Source organism: Moschus berezovskii, chromosome 10 (assembly GCF_049115385.1).
Source record: "Moschus berezovskii isolate FMDL1 chromosome 10, NW_MosBer_1.0, whole genome shotgun sequence".
NCBI lineage: Eukaryota > Metazoa > Chordata > Mammalia > Artiodactyla > Moschidae > Moschus > Moschus berezovskii.
This window is the reverse complement of record NC_142469.1, coordinates 92621804-92637977: the sequence shown is the minus strand read 5'-3', so window position 1 is coordinate 92637977 and position 16174 is coordinate 92621804. Positions and strand designations below refer to the sequence as shown.

Sequence of the window (16174 nt, the reverse complement as noted above, 5' to 3'; positions counted from 1 at the left end):
AAGGGAACATTTCATGCAAAGATGGGCTCGATAAAGGACAGACATGGTATGGACCTAACAGAAGCAGAAGATATTAAGAAGAGGTGGCAGGAATACACAGAACAACTGTACAAAAAAGATCTTCACGACCAGGATAGTCACGATAGTGTGATCACTGACCTAGAGCCAGACATCTTGGAATGTTAAGTCAAGTGGGCCTTAGGAAGCATCACTACGAACAAAGCTAGTGGAGGTGATGGAATTCCAGTTGAGCTATTTCAAATCTTGAAAGATGATGCTGTGAAAGTGCTGCACTCAATATGCCAGCAGATTTGGAAAACTCAGGAGTGGCCACATGACTGGAAGAGGTCAGTCTTCATTCCAATCCCAAAGAAAGGCAATACCAAAGAATGTTCAAACTACCGCACAATTGCACTCATCTTACACACTAGTAAAGTCATGCTCAAAATTCTCCAAACCAGGCTTCAGCAATATGTGAACCGTGAACTCCCAGATGTTCAAGCAGGTTTTAGAAAAGGCAGAGGCACCAGAGATCAAATTGCCAACGTCCGCTGGATCATGGAGAAAGCAAGAGAGTTCCAGAAAAACATCTATTTCTGCTTCATTGACTATACAAAAGTCTTTGACTGTGTGGATCACAATAAACTGTGGAAAATTCTGAAAGAGATGGGAATACCAGACCACCTGACCTGCCTCTTGAGAAACCTGTATGCAGGTCAGGAAGCAACAGTCAGAACTGTACATGGAACAACAGACTGATTCCAAATAGGAAAAGGAGTACGTCAAGGCTGTATATTGTCACCTTGCTTATTTAACTTATATGCAGAGTACATCATGAGGAATGCTGGGCTGGAAGAAGCACAAGCTGGAATCAAGATTGCTGGGAGAAATATCAATAACCTCAGATATGCATATGACACCACCCTTATGGCAGAAAATGAAGAGGAACTCAAAAGCCTCTTGATGAAAGTGAAAGAGGAGAGTGAAAAGGTTGGATTGAAGCTCAACATTCAGAAAACAAAGATCATGGCATCTGGTCCCATCACTTCATGGGAAATAGATGGAAAAACAGTGGAAACAGTGTCATTTTTTTGGGCTCCAAAATCACCGCAGATGCTGATTGCAGCCATGAAATTAAAAGACACTTACTCCTTGGAAGGAAAGTTATGACCAACCTTGACAGTATATTAAAAAGCAGAGACATTACTTTGCCAACCAAGGTCTGTCTAGTCAAGGCTATGGTTTTTCCAGTGGTCATGTATGGATGTGAGAGTTGGACTGTGAAGAAAGCTGATTGCCCAAGAATGGATGCTTTTGAACTGTGGTGCTGGAGAAGACTCTTGAGAGTCCCTTGGACTGCAAGGAGATCCAACCAGTCCAATCTAAAGGAGATCAATCCTGGATGTTCACTGTAAGGAGTGATGCTGAAGCTGAAACTGCAATACTTTGGCCACCTCATGCGACGAGTTGACTCACTGGAAAAGACTCTGATGCTGGGAAAGGTTGGGGGCGGGAGGAGAAGGCGACGACAGAGAATGAGATGGCTGGATGGCATCACCGACTCTGTGGACATGAGTTTGAGTGAACTCCGGGAGTTGGTTATAGACAGGGAGGCCTGGTGTGCTGTGATTCATATGGTCGCAGAGAGTCGGACACGACTGAACGACTGAACTGAACTGATACAAAATAAAAATTCTAAGAAAAAATGAGCTCTTCGAAAAAGTAAAAGCTTAATGGCAGAAATGAAAAACTAAATAGAAGGATAAGAAGATAAAGTTGAGTAAAACTCCCTGAAAACAGAGACAATGACATAGGGATGGAAATAGGAGGAACAAACGAGAAAACACAAGGATTATACCAGGAGCTCCAACATCTGAAGGACAGCCATCCCATAAGAAGAGAACAGAGAAATTAAACAGAGGAAGACTAGCAATGAATAGTTGAAGGGAAAGTCTTCAGAACTGAACATGATTTTCCAAATTGAAAGATTCAATAGGTACCCGGCAGAATGGATGAAAACAGCCCTTATCTTGGAATGGCACATTGTCATGAAATTTCAGACCATTTGCAACAAAAAGTAGATTTTACAATCGTGCAGAAAGAAAAATAGAGCTTTCATATCATGGATCAAGACACAGAAAGGCTTTAGACTTTTCAATAGCAAGACTGGAAGTTCATGTTTTCAAAATTCTAAAGGAAGATAATTTCCAGTCTACACCTATCAGGAATCAATAAAGATACTTTTGGATGTTCATGAATCCGAAATGTATCATTCATGCATCCTTTCTCACAAAGCTACTGGCATTTGGCTACTAGTACTTTCACAAAGTGACTGTGCTCCACCAAAACAAGGGTTTAAACCCAGATAAAGGAAGACCTGGAGCCCAGGAAACAGGAGATCTGCTGCAACAGAGAAGCGAAGGCAGTCAACCCCTAGAATGAATTCTCTAATGACAGCTGCTGACAACCCAGATTAGACAGGTCGGATGGTTTCCTCAAGAAGGTAAAAAGAAAAGACTAATATATCTGAACACTTTGAAAGGAGATTTATACAACTGGGGAAAATTTGAAAGTTGAATTCGTGAGTGGCCCATAAAAAACTAAATGAATAAAAAAATAAGCTAATTATTAACCCAAAGGAAAACCCAACATTTCACAGGAAACAAAAAGTAATCATAGGTATCATATGTCCAGGCTGTGAATAGTGTTCACATAGTCATAATTATGTAAACTGTGACTAGTGATATAACCAAAATATGGTGTATGATTATTGAGAAGATGCAGAAAATGAGAAGTGTGAGTTTGTGTGTGGGGAGATGGGATGTCTCAGAAAGAACTAGATTCCGATATTTCAAAGTGGGACGAAAAGAGGTGTTTTTCTAAAACTGAAACACCTATTGGTAACAGTATAAACATTTTATTTAAGGATATATAGGTACATATTTTAAAAATCCATTAAAAAGGCTGAACTCAGAAGGAGATTTTGGAGTGGGAATTGATTTTTTAAAATATCAACGCTTGTGGTACTATTTTCCTCCTATGTGTTTGTGCAATACAGATAGAACAAGTGAATTTTAAAAATAAGTAACAAAATAATGCATACAAGTATAACATATTTTATAAAGACAAAACCAAACAATATATCACCTAGGAATACATTCATATATGGAAAATCATATAAAAATGATGAAATGAGAGACAGGGTAAATACATTTTTGTTTTTTTTAATTAAAACCTCAGTATAGCAATGAGCTTACTCCTTGGAAGAAAAGTTATGACCAACCTTGATAGTATATTAAAAAGCAGAGACATTACTTTGCCAACAAAGGTCCGTCTAGTCAAGGCTATGGTTTTACCCGTGGTCATGTATGGATGTGAGAGCTGGACTGTGAAGAAAGCTGATCGCCGAAGAATTGATGCTTTTGAACTGTGGTGCTGGAGAAGACTCTTGAGAGTCCCTTGGACTGCAAGGAGATCCAACCGGTCCATTCTAAAGGAGATCAGTCCTGGGTGTTCATTGGAAGGACTGATGCTAAAGCTGAAACTCCAATACTTTGGCCACCTCATGTGACGAGTTGACTCACTGGAAAAGACTGATGCTGGGAAAGGTTGGGTGCGGGAGGAGAAGGGGACGACAGAGAATGAGACGGCTGGATGGCATCACCGACTCTGTGGACATGAGTTTGAGTGAACTCCGGGAGTTTGTGATGGACAGAGAGGCCTGGCGTGCTGTGATTCATGGGGTCGCGGAGAGTCGGACACGACTGAGCGACTGAACTGAACTGATAGCAATGAGCTGGAATGGAGGAAGACGGATGGGGGGAGGAACTTTCAGACAAACTCAGCATTATTAGTAAACTTCTATTTCTTCAGTTGAATAATAGGTTCATTTGAGCATAAACAAATTAAAAATAGACTCATATGCATCAAACATCATAGAAAAGCAAAAGATGCTGCCTTTGCATGATGCATTCATAAAAACTTACAGAATACTGACTTCCTTTTTATCTATAGCTTGATGTCAGCCTTTAGTAGTACATTTAGAAAGCTCACAGAGTTGACCATTATATGTGGACAGTGTCATGAAATAGATCTATTATCGATCAACTACATTAAGAACTTGATTATATGGGAAATTTCCATCTTCTGGTTAAAATAATTCAACAAAAATAATTCTCAGTTTGTCTCTCTTTGAATCACCTAGAGGATGCCATGATTTATGCTTGTGATGTTTGTCTTTATTTGGGTTCTACTTGAGATTAACTGTGGCCAGTCCCACACCTTTCCTAACTTTTTATGTTCACCTAAGCGGCTCGACTACCCATTAGCACCAAGTGCCATTAGCAGTTATATTCCCTCCTTGACTACTCATGCTGAACTCGTCTGTAATAACAATAGGATAGACTCTTAGGAGGAATTCATCTTACACAGCACTGTTGAAAAACACCTCTAAGGTTTCCCCAAGTGATAGAAAACACTCCAAAACTTATAACAAGAGAACATCCAATCTCCCCAAATGGCTCTAGTTGTCAGTAGCTTTATTTTCAATACCAATTGTTGAGAAGTAATGTTCTTTTATCCAAGTTTCAAACTGTGCTTACTGGTACTCATTTGCACAGCCTGAGAGACATTTATGTGGGATGACATTGAATTGAGCTTTCCATATTTCTGATTTACATCTTTTCTTTGGGTAGGACATCTTTTGACATGGCAAAACTATGTATTTGAAATATGATTGTCTTTTGGTGGTGATGCTTTATTTGCACAGAGCAAAGCTACTGCCAAACATGGATTAGATTGCATCTGTGCCTTTACTATTTTGTAATTTTGAAAAATATTAAAAGAATAAAAATGATTTTAAGCAATATTCAGTACTAATAACTTGACAAATATTTATTGACTCTATGTCAGACATGAATACCTTTAATAAGTTATTTTCCCATTTGTGGACGCCAACGGGTGGGACAACCCAAAGAGCTGCCAGACTAAGAATGCATTTATCACCATCAATTAAAGCCCTTTGTTAGACTGCTCTGATTCATGCACCTGTTTTCTTTCCTCCTCTTCTTCTTCTTCATTATTATTTTTAATGGAGAGCTACTCTATTCCCTTCTCTCTTACGCTGAAAGAAAGGCAGGAGGGGGAAAGGAACAATAAATTTAGCTGAAGGCCAACGAGGGCATCCCACTAATGGCTCTGTCGCTTCCTGCCCCGATTGCCTGAGAATAGGAAATCAGCCCGCATCTATTGTTGTGATCAAGGAGCACAAGCTGTAATGTTGGTGAGTGAGCACGTGCCCCTTACCCACTGCCTTTCTGCCTTCCAAGAGAAATAATTACTACATTTACGGACATACTTCAGAGCAAATACCTTCTTCTGAGCTCATCAGTGTGAACGGCGCAGTACCACAGAGCTTGTCGGCCTTGATGAGAACACGCTGCCTTCGGCGCCTCTGTGTACAGACCATGACCTATTTCCTCTTGCTTCGCTCTGCCTTAATTCAAGGCCACACTCAAAACTATGAATGAAGTGTGAGAGTTGGAACATGCCTGTGTGTGACAGTGGACACACTGAGGTACCCTGTATCTTCCTGCACTTGTACGAATGCTCAGAGGTTACTCAGTTCTAAGAACAAGGCAGGACCAGTGAGGGGACCAGAAAAAGCAGCCCAGAGCCTGTCTGACCCACGTCTGCCCTTCCACACAGGAGTCAGCAAGGTTACCCGAGCACCAGCAGAAACCAAGCCAGTGACAACTCCCCTGGAATGTCAGGCTTCCTGAGGGGCCATCCAGCTTGAGAGGCACAAAAGGAAGTGAGTCGGGGGAATCATAACGATGAGGGAAAAAATGTCCTTCGCTCTATGCAATGCTTGCGCATAGATAATCTCACCTTTTAACTGACCCTTGCCTCTGGGGCAGAGAAGATCACTGTCCTCATTTTAAGAATGAAGAAACAGATTTGGAGGCCTTAAGGTCATGCACAGGGTCACGTGAAGGTCAGAGTTAGGTGCTGACTCAGATCAAGTGTCCTCTTGGAAAATGGGGACATTTCCAACTCAAATTTTCATACTTAATACTTGATAATGTCACCTCTTGATGAGATTGGCTTTTTGTGGGGGTATTCTTTCAATTTTCCCCTTTATTAACAGTACATAGCTACCATGGAAAATAATACATTCTCAGAGCTGCCAAGAAAAATTCCATTATGGTGATTATCACCATCTACAAACCACTGTGAGTTTTTGTGCTTCCGTGGGGTACTCAGAATCAAGGATATTTTATATTCTTAAAGTTATCATTTACTTTTTTAGGACATATTTAGGTAGTAACTTAGTCTTTTGGGCTTCCCAGGTGGCTCAGATAGTAAAGAATCTTCCTGGAGTACAGGAGACCTGGGTTCAATCCCTGGGTTGGGAAGATCCTCTGGAGAAGGAAATGGCTTCTCACTCCAGCATTCTTACCTGGAGAATCCCATGGACAGAGGAGCCTGGTGGGCTACACTTCACAGTCTCAAAGAGTTGAACACTACTGAGCAACTAACACACACACACTTAGCAGTCTTTTAGCCTTTCTTCTTCATTTATTAAAGAAAATGAATCAAATTTACCTGACTTGAAAATCTGACATCAGTAAACTGCTGAGTGTATTTGTACTTTAGCTTTATTTAGTTTTAAAAGTAAAAGACCATAGAATTTCCTTCAATTAAAAACGCAGATCCAATATAAAATGTTAAAAACTCATATATTAGTCCTATTTAGGAAACAATATATTTGATAAAATAGATACTAATAATTATGCATGCATGCATGCTCAGTGGCTAAGTGAGAAGCCTTGTGGCTCAGTGGTAAATAATTATAGAAATAATTCAAGAAGAGTCACTCAGTATTTCATAACCCAACAGTAACAGATTATGCAATAGTGTTATCAAACCCAAAAGCCCAATATTTAATCTAAAGTTTGCACCTAGTCCAGGATCTGGCCCAAATAAAGCACTCAGTCAATATCTGTTCCTAAATGATAGCTGAATGTGTTGTTTCTTATAGAACTCACTTATCTTCATAGATAATTTTACAATAACCTTAAATGGATTTTCAAAGGCTTTCACAAAACATATAATGTGCATTTAGTATATATATTTGAACTGATGGGCTCTAAAGTGAAAAGGATTCAGGCTACTCTGATGATAAATAATTAGACATACAGTCTTTGGCAGTATAATTTTAATTTTAGTTTAAAGTTAGTTTCTATTCAGACCTTATTCTTAAGAAACATTCCCTCATTTAATTTTTCTTCTGTTACTGCCACTCACGACTTTTGCAATAGAATGTTCTTTTAGGAAACTAGTAATAATCTTGGTGTAAAAAGCGATGGCTCCATTGAGCCCCCTGGTGTTGGGTTTGTTTCATCACAAAATTCTGAACATTCCGAATTCTACATTTTGTTTTGAAACTCTGAGCTGACTGTTAATATGGCCATTTTATTACGATATAAATATAATAACAGTACCAAATTCAGGGCATACCTTAACCTCTGAGATTTCTTCTCCCAAACTACCAAGCCAATCCCAGTCCATTTATAAGGCTCCAAAATTTTTAAAAAATGTATTAAGTAATTGTTTGGACCACTGTAAAGGTGGTATTTAATTTATCAGGCTTCCCTGATAGCTCAGTTGGTAAAGAATTCACCTGCAATGAAGGAGACCCTGGTTTGATTCCTGGGTTGGGAAGATCTGCTGGAGAAGGGAAAGGCTACCCACTCCAGTATTCTGGATTGGAGAATTCCATGGACTACAGTCCATGGGGTCGCAAAAAGTCAGACACGACTGAGCAACTTTCACTTTCACTTTCAAATGTGGTATACTCCATGGGGCCCAGTCATCATTTTTCCAAACTCAGAATTAAGTTATATTATCTCAGGGCCAAGACAGGATCAAACATAACTTTATAAGACCTATGCAGCACAATTTTATAAGATATTTCTTCTTGCAGACACCAAGCCCGCCCACAAATATCACAAACTGCATAAAATGTTCATTTTTATTCTGATGTGATAGTCTATATTACAGCATGTTTTGTAACTTTAGATTTGTTGTTCCCAGCAGTGGTATTATCCAGTTGTTGATTTGATTTTCCTTTTGTTCTACAGTCCCTAATGGACTGCAAACACATATAATCATCTGAGTGAGCAGTGTTCCAAAAGTTTATATATGCATTTGGAACTCAAAGTGCATTTTCCCACAGAATCACTGTTTGTTTATTTTTAAATTTTATCTCTTTGAAATTGTACTGGGCAGCATGTGGAATCTTAGTTCTCCAACCAAGGATTGAACCTGTGCCCCTGTATTGGAAGCACATGGTTTAACCACTGTACCACTAGGGGAGTCCCTAGTGATAATTAATTTTCAAAGGTAAAGCTATGACCAACTTAGACAGAGTGTTAAAAGCCAGAGACATCACTTTGCCAACAAAGGTCCATCTAGTCAAAGCTATGATTTGTCTAGCAGTCATGTACGGATGTGAGAGTGGGACCATAAAAAAGGCTGAGAGGCAAAGAACTGATGCTCTTGAACTGTGGTGCTAGAGAATACTCTTGAGAGTCCTTTGGACAGCAAGGAAATAAAAAATGTCAACTCTAAAGGAAATCAATCCTGAATACTCATTGGAAGGACGGATGCTGAATCTGAAGTTCCAATACTTTGGCCGCCTCATGAGAAAAGCCAACTCATTGGAAAGATTGAAGGCAGGAGAAGGGGGCAAGACAGGATGAGATGGTTGGATGGGCATCATCAACTCAATGGTCATGAGTCTGAGCAAACCCCGGGAGTTAGTGAAGGACAGGGAAGCCTGGCGTGCTACAGTCCAGGGGTTGTAAAGAGTCGGGTACAACTGAGCAACTGAATAACAACAATCTCTAAAACCAGTTTAACTCATATTGAATTGGAAATATTTTATAACAGTACCATGTGTACTATACTTGGTCACTATTTATAAAACTGTTTCTCTGGAAAAATGAATTCTGTGGTCTGCTGCAGAGCTGTCAGAAATACACCTCGTCTCCTTCACAGCAGGAGACCCACCGAAATTCTGACTATGGGCTGCAAATGGTTTGCACAGGTACTCCTCGGGGGGCAGGCATATGGATGGTGTGGGGAGGTAAAGAGACAGCGACATAAGTCCTTTCCCCAAATCCCTACCCCATCCCTGTCCTATTCTATATGAATAACTCTGAGTATTGTCTAGTTTTTCATTTAGGAGCACATACATACTTCAGTTGAAAAATATTAATGCATCTATTGTGCTTTCAGGAACTCTTCGTAGGTATGCAGTGGAAAAAGGATTATGGATGTATTAGAAAGCACGTCCCTTACTCATCAGCAGGCACAGATCCTAGTGAAGTTCCAATGACTCTGCCAGGTGCTGGGATACAGAGATGAGTAAGCCACCCTCCTTACCTGAAGAGCTTACATTCTAATCAGAAGTGACAGGTATCGAGATAGACCTTATTGTATACCACAGTGACCTTAATGTATTATACAAGGAAGCACAGTATATCTCTTCAAGGGGTCTTAGCGTATCATTGGGCATGTATTATAAACACAACATAGAAATTAAATCAGAATCAAGAGCATAATATTCACAAAGGTCACAAAGCGAACTTGAAGCAAGAGCCAAATAAATGGTATACAGTATTTACTACAGTACTGTATTATTCTACATACCACATCATTAATGTATACTATACTATATACATTATATATATATAGTATGTGTGTGTTTGTTGCTCAGTCGTATCTGACTCTTTGCAACCCCATGGACAGTAGCCTGCCAGGCTCCTCTGTCCATGGGATTTCCCAAACAGGAATATTGGAGTGGGTTGTCATTTCCTTCTCCAGGGCATCTTCCTGACCCAGGAATTGAACTCAGGTCTCCCACATTGCAGGTAGATTCTTTACCATCTGAGTCACCAGAAAAGCCCATATGTACTGCATGGTATATATAGTGTATATATATTATATAGCTTCCTTAACCATGGAGACCCTTTCCTCCCCCATGGAAAAGGCCCTCACATCTTTCAGAACACAACTGTGACATGGAACAAAATTCAGGCAAGTTCTGGTATGGAAAATAAGTGTATAAATTCAAGGAAGAGAAATTTGAGTCAAGTCGTGTTAGGTTAGCACATGTACTTATCTTTGCTCTCCATCCAGCCATCTCCATAAAGGTAATCACAAAAATGCTGTAAACACACAAGGGCTAAGGCAGAATGAGAGAGCAGACAAGAGCTGCTGAGTTGGTCGACAGCTGATGACCAGCAGTAACAGTCTTAGCAGAGAGAAGACCCAAATTCAAGGCTGCCAGCAGGGTGCCAACAAGAAATCCCATATTTGCACCACAGAACCCCAGAAAGCTTTTTAAGAACTGGAGGCGACAAGTACCTGTTGGAGGCACCCGGAGCTGAAACTGAAGAACTATTTGTATAAGGTGTAGTTGGGCCCCTGAGTCCCCGCCCCCAGCCTATGAAGCCAGGCACCCTCCCCTTACCTCTCAGCAGGCGCCGGTTTACTCTCCAGAGAGGGTGAGTCACAGAAGCTCTGGCTGAGACGGCCAGGAGACAGGATGGTGAAAACACGGGAGTCAGAGGAAAGAGGTCACCCTACCAGCCCTTCCTCTCTGTGCCCCCTTCACTCCCCAGAACATTGCTATCCATGTTCATCACCTTCAGGCAGGACTGATTAGGTGATTCTTCTCTGGGGAAACTGATCAACAAAAGGGGGGGCATCGAATTAATATTTGGGGTCTGCCAAAGCAATGTCCAGGTCCCCTGACTTTGTTTGTATACAAAAAGCTTCTGATCAGAATTTCAGCATGTCACTCGTAGATATGAATGGCCATCAAGCATCATGGGACTGTGAGAAAACCCCAAAAGATGGAGGATGAAACTGCAAGGAAATAGACTAATTCAGGGAGAGGAAATACACTCCTAAAAGACTATCATTAATATCTTTTAAGGGCTTCCCTGGTAGCTCAGCTGGTAAAGAATCTGCCTGCAATGCAGGAGACCCCAGTTCAATTCCCAGGTCGGGAAGATCCCCTGGACGAGGGCATGGCAACCCACTGGAGACTCCCCATGGACAGGGGAGCCTAGCAGGTTACAGTACATGGGGTTGCAAAAAGTCAGATATGACTGAGAGACTAAACATATCACAATATCTTTTAAAATTGAGTAGGATCTTTTTTAAAAAAGGGATGGGACAGAAAGAAAATTAGAGACTAAGAGAACTTTTAGAAATTCATAAAGAAATAAAAGCAGTATTAATAATTTAAAAAATTTTTCAATAGATAATTTGGAAGATAAAATATATTTTCTAGATAGTAAAAGAAACAAAAATACCAAACATAGAAAATAGGGGAGATATTTTTAAAAACCTAGAATATTGTATATCAAATATGATCATATATCTAATCAAGGATTTCAAGAGGCAGATAAAGAAGAAAGAAGAAATTAATCCAATAAATAATATACAACAAATTCCAAGAATTTATGAAGAACAGCAATTTATGGATTGAAAAGGCCCACAATATGTCAAATACAATAAATGAAAAAGATTTACACCAAGGCACAGCATTGTAAAATTTTAGGGTTATAGAGAACTTCCTAAAATTTTTTTTGGGGAGGGGAGTACTGTATCACATATAAGGAACTGGATATCAGAATGGCCTTGAAGAAGAGTATCACCAGAAAACGTAAAACAATAGAGCAGAGACTCCAATAATTCTTGGAGAAAATCATTTGCCATCTAGAATACAATGCTTATCCAAACTATCAAGAGTGCTAATTTAAAAACAAAAGTCTTATTTAGACAGTAAAATGTACAAAAAGTTTACCCCATTGTAACCATTCTCAGGAAGCCACTGAATAATGTGCTCCAACCAAATAAGACAGTAAATCAAGTAAGAGAAAGATTTGGAGTCAGGAGATAGGATATCTGACACAGGCGGTAAATGGAGTTCCCAGAATGATAGTGATAGTAACTTCTAGAGCAAACATGGAGGTTAGAACAGAAGAGCAAGAGGTCCAGGAGGAATGCTTCAAAAGGAAAAAAAAAAGTGGAAGTAATTTTATTATTTGACAATGTTAGGAAGATTTTTTATAGTTCTTTTGGAAAAATCAGTGTTGACTATAAGGAAAAGAAAACAAAGAAACAAAAGTCAAGAGACCAAAACAGTTATTAACTCCAGAGAAAATAAAACCTTGCATGAGACAGGTAATAATATTATAGTAATCTACAAGGCTCAGCTGTGAATACTACTTACATGATTGTTATCACGATAACACTGATATAAAAGCTGTTATTGAAACTTCACGGTGAGCCTTCCCTAGTGGTCCAGTGGTTGAGATTCCATGCTCCTAACGCAGGGGGCACTGCTTTGATCCCTGGTCAGGGAACTAAGATTCTGCATGCCACATGATTTAAATTTTTATAAAAAATGACAATGAAGCCATGAAGGCTAATCTTGTTTGAACTAGGAAGTGGCCCGCATGGGAGCCCAGGCACCAAGGCAGGCTGCCCAGGATCCTTACTGCATGACCAGGTGGGGTCTGCATGACAACTTTGAAAAAAAACCTGGATTAAGTCTCTTTTAAAAATAAATGGGAGGTCATGGGGGCTGAAGTCTATTCCCTACAGACATGAAATGGGAACACAGAAAGGCTTCTGTGGCCAGGAGCCCCACATGACCCTGCTCAATCTCACTTTCAGTGATTAATTCTTGAGCCAGGCTTTTGTGAACTCAAGGGAGGCTGGGAGACTGCAACTTTTCTATAAACAAGAAGCAGGCAGAGGACATGGGCAGAGGGGTCTGTCCCAGGAAGGCCCTTTATGGTCCTGTTCAGTTATACTAGTGTAAGCAAGTACTATGCTGATGGTATCCCAGGATTCAGTTCTCAGCACACATTGCCTATGTCACAGCATTAACATCAGCTGGGAACACCTTGGAAAAGCAAACCCTCCACTTCTACCACAGACCAATTTGGGTTGAGGTCCAGCAATCTGATTCAGAAAGGCTGAAATATAAAGGGAATTACAATACTGCCTCATGACATCATTACTGGAAGTCAAGTCCTTCAGCTTCAGTCTGCTAAAGTTTATCCCTGTCGCCACTGGAGAGGAACATACAGTTGACTGACTCAACGCTAGATGTGGCCCTGTTCCTCTGCCGCGCCTCGAGAGGAATTCCAAGGTTCCCAGTCCAACACGAAAGGAGACCAGACTTCCCTGGGGCAGCACGAGCGAGTTCCTGAGGTCCCCGTCACAACTCGAGAGGAACCCCAAGCTTCCCGCCGCAACTCGAGAAAAACCACAAGATTCTCCCCTCAATGCAAGATGAGGAATTTTTCCGCTGCAGAGTCTCAGAAAAATCCCACATTCACGCTTGAAACTCGAACAGGAACTTAACACCCTTTATGCGACTCAAAAAGTTCCCCAACATAGCCGTCCCCACTGGAGAGGAGCACACAATTTATGGACACAACGCTAGATGCGGCCCTATTCCTCTGCTGCACCTCGAGAGGAATCCCAAGGTTCCCCTTCCAACACGAAAGCAGACCTGACTTTCTGGGACAACACGAGCGAGTTCCTAAAAAAAATAAAGGTTTATGAGTCTAAAATAAATAAATAAATAAATGGAAACAGTATGTGTGAAACTAATATAATGTTATGTCAATTATATCTAAATAAAACAAATTTTCTTTTCAATAAGCAAAGGCAAAGACTGCCCCCAGACACTGTAGAAAAGGCCCAGGATATACAGGGAAGTTTCCTCAAGGAGGCTTATCTGGGATCCCCCAGCAGTCCTGACTGGTTACTGGCTAGAAGGTGGGGGTTGAGAGTGGGGAGTAGGATGAGGGGGGTTATGATTCTGCTTTCGGGACCCCGTAGTTCCTCAAGAGATGGGGCTATAAAGACAAGGATGAATAGTGCACCCTCTTAGGAAACGGAGTCTGTGTCAGCGGTGGGCTGAGGGTTCTTCCCCATCGGATGAAGCAGCAGCTAAGCTGGGGCAGTTCTGTGGCTGCTCTGACAGCAACTGGGGACAGCGCTGAGTGACCGGGACACCCAGGTGGAGAGTGGGGCCCATGATTTTAACTCAGAGAAGCTCAGTTAGAAGGCTCCTGTGTTAGTCCCTGTAACCAGACTGATATTCTGCCAAGACAAGCAGGGCTATTTGCAATTGTCAAACGATGTATGGAATTCTGGGCTTCCCAGGTGGTGCTAGTAGTAGAGAATCCACCTCCCAAAGCAGGAGACTCAAGAGACTGTGGTTCAATTCCTGGGTAGGGAAGATCCCCTGGAGGAGGAAACGGCAACCAATGGCAACTCCAATATTCTTGCCTGGGAAATCTCATGAACAGAGGAGCCTGGGGGGCCACATACAGTCTAGTGGGCAAAGAGTCGGATGCAATTGAACGTCTGAGCATATACAGCACGTATACAGAATTCTAAAATCGTGTTTAGAAAAATTGGCTGAAATAATTCTGAATGAAAAGCCCTGAGATGAAGAAAATATTTTGGAACTAAGCAGAAGTGCTGATTGCTGGTTGCATTCACCACTGTGAATGTACTAAATGTCACTGAACCACTCATTTTAAAATGGTTAACTTTATCTTCTGGAAATTTCTCCTCAATTAAAAAATAAAAAGGAGGGGCTGCAGGAGAATATGGCAGTCTCCACAGGCATCAAAGTTTCTCTTAATTTTCGTTTGTTGGAAGAACTTGAAGAAGGACAGAAAGGAGTGGGCGACAGTACGGTCAGCTGGGGCCTGGAAGATGACGAAGACATGACACTCACAAGGTGGACAGGCATGATCATTGGGCCACCACGGACAAATTATGAAAACAGAATATATAGCCTGAAAGTAGAATGTGGACCTAAATACCCAGAAGCTCGTCCATCAGTTAGATTTGTAACCAAAATTAATATGAATGGAATAAATAATTCCAGTGGAATGGTGGATGCATGAAGCATACCAGTGTTAGCAAAATGGCAAAATTCATATAGCATTAAAGTTGTACTTCAAGAGCTAAGATGTCTAATGATGTCCAAAGAAAATATGAAGCTTTCACAGCCACCAGAAGGACAAACATACAACAATTAATTTTAGTGGATCTCAAACTTGTCTTATATCAGCAACCTGCTACTCATGTTAATGTCTTGATTAAATATCACAATGCAAAATACCACACATTAAAGGAAGATAATTCCAGCTGGTAAACATGACCTTGTAAGAGTATATTTACTATACGTACACCCATTATGTTTTCAGGTAACAGGAGGAAAATTCAGCAGTCTTTTCTTGTTAAGGCACCACCACTTAAGCACGCGCCTGGAGTCCTCACTGGAACTCAGGTTTGCAGGTGAGAGCACGGCAAGAAGTGTCAGCTGGCTGTGCAGGCAGGTGTGTTTCTGACGAGAAAGCCTAGAAGCAAACTCGAGTGGCGTGCTCCATCATCTTGCTTAGAGAAAGAGCTTCAGTTGAAATTGTCTAAAGTAGCAGGTACAATGAATATTGTCACAAAGTGTGTTCACTTTTGAAGCGGTATGGGTGCTGACTAGTAGTAGTATCAAAAATATGATCAGGATTGTTTTGATACCTGTATTTATAATAAAAAATGTTGTGGGGGAGGTGGATGAATTTCTGTTACAAGCTGTTCCTGTGTGTTTCATGTTACAGATGTGGTAAATATTTGTTTACAGTCCTTGTTGGACAGACCATGCGTTTACATTTAAATGAAATAAAAAAGGAATTAGGTGTATGGATGTGTGATTTGGAGATTAAAGTTAGTCTTAAATTGTAAATAAAATGTGGAATGTGTCTTCAGAAAAAAATAAATAAATAAAGAGGAGAATGAAGCTGAAAGAAAAAGAAAAACTCCAGGAAGAAGCAGGGCAAAGCAACTTCTACATAGTAGCTGTCACAAATAGAGACTTCCAATCTCTTTAGTCATTCATTCCTTCAGTAAGTGTTGATCAAGTTAATACATTTTTAAAAAATTTTGTCCACACTCAGCAAGATACCACCACTGCATCTCTAATTGTTCTCAGCAAACACGTGACTTACCCATCATTTTCTCTTTCCCAAATGTTTATATACAAATCCCTCCAAAGAGCCAACTC

At 40.6% G+C, this 16174-nt stretch overlaps 1 pseudogene; it reads left to right on the top strand.

Annotated features, from left to right (window-relative positions):
• Positions 1–14717: 14717 nt before the first annotated feature.
• Positions 14718–15233, top strand: LOC148776355 (ubiquitin-conjugating enzyme E2 variant 2 pseudogene; annotated as a pseudogene).
• The last annotated feature ends 941 nt before the right edge of the window (positions 15234–16174 follow it).